Below are 4,242 nucleotides of genomic sequence, written 5' to 3'. Positions count from 1 at the left end.
AACCTGCAGCTCCTGAGGAACACACACACACACACACACACACACATAGACAAATTAGTAACAAAGTTTAAATTTTACCAACAAACAACCACATAAGAGAAGAACTTCAAATTGAATTGAATAAACCACTAACATTCATCAGAAAACAATAAAGAAAAAAAAAACAAACATCTGAAAATGGTAAGACAGCTATAACTATCAATCCATTTAACTCAGACCCATAATGAAGTTAAATTGAAATTATAAAGTCAGCTGAATAGTCAACAAGAATAAACCAGATACTCAAAATAAAAAGGTTTCCAAAAATGAAAATAAATTATCCACTGAATTATAACACAAAAATAAGTAAATCACAAGAAGAAATCACAATATGAAACAGAATAAACAAATGCCCTTAACATGAGTTCAACTGTACAAACAAAAAGGAAGAAAATCATGTTCCACACGCCCCAGTAAACGATGTTATGCTCAAAGCAATCTTGATGAAAACAGAACACTGGACGTGTACTCCTTGTGGGAAAAAACAGCGATACAGTCACGAAAGCTAAGCCACACTTTCTCCTAAAATTTACACAAACAATTAAAAAGGAACAAACCGCAAAATCATTGATCGAGACTTATGAACAGAAAGATTTTGCACTCACCAGCAAGTCGTTGCGGGACACAACACATTTAAACACTCCGTTTAAAAAGAATAATGATCCGGTGTGCGTTCCCATACACTAAACGCCCTAAAGCCAGGTTAACAGTCATTACCATTGCCAAATGCTGAAACTACATAAGATCTGAATTAAACATACGTACCAAGCCGACAGAGAAAGATACCACGCCAAAGTGAAAGGCACGATTAGGTTAAAGAGTATGCACACGTACGAGTATAAAACTCGCTTGAGGAGTGACAAAACCACACATAAGGGGATGAGCAGATGGAAAATGAAGCTACCTAAACAAAACACTCCCGTTAGCGTTTACACATCAACTCTTAGCTACCAATACATCACTTTTCCTACCTGAAATGTTTCACTACAATCACAAACCCAACCAGGAGAAGAAACAGCACAGCAAGAGTCGCTTACCTGAGCTCCCGGTGTGTGACGCTTATATGTGTGTAACACGGCGCCCATTACTGACGTCACGCAAACATCATAGCTCTCATGTCACATATCTATCTGACCAATCAGTTAGCCCTTATAATTATATATAATTTCCACAATAATTACTGTTTTTAAATCTAAAGTGTACTTCTTTTTCACAGGAGTTTAGTTATTAGTATTTATATTCCTTAAAAGATGTCATGTCTTCAGTGGTGGACGAAGTACAAAAATCAAGTACTTGAGTAAAAGTAAAGATACGTATAATACAGCATTACTCCAGTAAAAGTAAAAAAAAACTCCTTTTCAATTTTACTTGCGTGAAAGTACAGAAGTACTCAATTTTTTTATGCACTTAAGTAAAAAAGTACTGATAGTTAGATTCATTTAGCAATTATATAGGGTCCTTAATTTAATTTTATATTAGCATATATATATTTTTTAATAATCCTGCTGCTCAAAATACCTGGGATTTTCTCAAAATAACCACTATATGGAGTCAAGATATATTTTTGCTTTTGATATGGACTATGTTGCAGAGAGTGATGTAGTAATGTTGACTGTGTGTGAAGCTTACACTGCGATGTAAAACAGATTTGACCATCTAATTTTCACCAGTAAGAAAAAAAGGTCTTTTAAAGCTTGTTGTTTTGCAGAACGTCACAGTTATATATGACATGAGAATAAGGCCTGAAGTTAGGAAGAACATTTTAAGGAAACTATAATTATATTTTCATAATGATTTGTTTCTTCTCAAACCTTGTCTGTGGTGTAAAAACACCCCTGACCAAATGCCCCCAGAGAGCTTCCCACTTTGATGATTACTGTAGTTACCATGGTCTGAATATTACATGCTTTTTCCCTCAGATGTAATCTGTCTAGGTGGTTAAATAAAAATATTTGGACTTTATATCTAAAAATTACCTCAACTTAGCACCAGCAAGCTTGTTAGCTAGACAGTTAGCATCAGCTAACAATATTTACTTATTTTCATTATGGTTCTGAATAAATATTCATATCTGTCTTCTCGGCTAGTTGATCCAAACAATATGAAAATTATACTGTTGTAAACAATATAAAAACAGACGTCATATAGGGCTGAAATGCATAGAATTTTAATAAAACTGCTAACGTTATGACAGCGGGGAATATATACATGCCTGAGTTATTTGATTTGATCTGTGTTATTTTAATGTTTCCTCTTTTTTTTGACCTAAAACATAGAGACGCTGATGTTGACAGACATCCCATCCTGCAAAAACTGATTTCAGGGAGGTAGTACCAACTGCCCAGCACCCCACCAAAAAATTGAATAGAACATTTTTGAGCACATATTTGCATCATTTACACTACACACATAATACACACATTCATTAATGTAGTACTATGTTTTATGTTTTTATGACTTTGTGCAAATTTAGCGACTATACTGAATGAAATAGCAAGTATATAGTGTTCACGTATTTCATTTCATTCTGTAACCTACTTGTTCTACAGATCTGTGTACTAGTGTTAAATGCAATAACCTGTCCATGGGCTTTTTTGATTACTGTCAGTTTAAGTGCCAGTGACACAGATATTTCTATAAAAACAGATGAAAACTAATGAAAACAAATAAAACATATGAAAAATAAATGCAACATAAACCAAAATTATTTTAAATATTTTGCAAATAAGACCCTAAACTGCAACTTCTCACTTTATTAACTTTCTAAATGGTCAAATTAAGTGGAAAAGACAAGTCCAAAAAGCTTATATACTGTATCTAACTTGCGGGTGTCAGGGAGCCACTATGAATATTCGGGAAACTCCTGGAGCTTCTGGGAGAGGTGGGATGTTTGTGTTGATGTGTATGCATTCAAGCATGTCAGTGAGCTTAAATAGATCACCCTTTACAGCAGATTTAGTTAATAAAAAACTGACAGTTTTGACCTAAATATAATTTTCAGTTACATTAATTAATTCTAAAATTCGACTTTAGTAACTTCATTCACTTGCACCAGTTGTGCGCGCACTCACTAGATCTCCTGGTTCTTACTCGTGAATTCAGTTGACTTGCTCTAAATGAATCATTTGAATGAGTTGTCGACTCGAGAACAGCTGCAGTCGGATCGTTCCAAATTTTGAAAAATTTACTTAAGTACACTAACAAAGTAGAACTACTTTGTTACTGTCTGCCACTGCAAGTCTTACAAGTATAAAATGACTAAAGAGAAAGGGCTAAAAGATTTACTAAATGGAATATTTTCAGCACAATATTTTCCACACAGTTAAAAACAAACAAACAAATAAATACAAGGGTAGAAAAACAGAAAGGGTTGTTGTAATCTTCTGCCAGTACTGTACCAGTACATTACATTACATTTACTTACATTTCCTTTAACCCTTAAAAAAAAACACTGTGCAATTCAAATTTTAAAATACAGAACAACAACAACAAAAAAAAAAACAACTGTGAAAAATCAATACAGAAAACCCCTTATAATACAGCATATAGGGCCCCATTTTTCTTAGAGTGCATTCATTATATAAAACATCTCTTCTGGTCATTTTAATGAAAACAATTCAACTGGAATTTCATTAGATTCATAAGGTCTTACCTGAGCGAATCTGACACAGTAACTGACTCGAGATTCAGTGTGCTGTATTTTCTCTACCTCTCTAATGCGCATATGTGGGTGTTTGTTGCGAGAGCAGTGCAATGAGTGTGTGGTCTTTTGAGCACGCTGTGGCTTTAAAAAGATGACTTTTTACCCTTTTTTTTTCTTTAAAATTTTATTTTGTTGTAAAATTAACAGAAAAGCATAATTCTTAAGTGAGCACTTAAAACAGTCTTTGTACTGAGAAGTATGGTGATCCAGGGTGCCAATGCTCCGGATACATTCCCACGGTGCCACAGACTGAATGTAGTACATGCAGGGAGTCTGGAAGAGTGCAGTTTGACAGTTGGTCATAAGTGTGTGTTAGTGCTGTCTACAATGTACTATTCCTGTGAGTGAAGTTGTTTGAAAGGGAATAAACATACAGTACATGATTTGTTTACACCAGTACTACTTCTTTCTATCCCCACTAAAAAGTCACCATTTTAAATGTACACTCTTTTATTGAAAATTAGATGTTGACAAAGAATTGTCATGCTTTGGCAAACTGA

The sequence above is a fragment of the Labeo rohita genome, unplaced genomic scaffold (assembly GCF_022985175.1).
Source record: "Labeo rohita strain BAU-BD-2019 unplaced genomic scaffold, IGBB_LRoh.1.0 scaffold_487, whole genome shotgun sequence".
NCBI classification, from domain to species: Eukaryota; Metazoa; Chordata; class Actinopteri; order Cypriniformes; family Cyprinidae; genus Labeo; species Labeo rohita.
The sequence above is the reverse complement of the archived record's forward strand: the minus strand, read 5'-3'. Positions refer to the sequence as shown.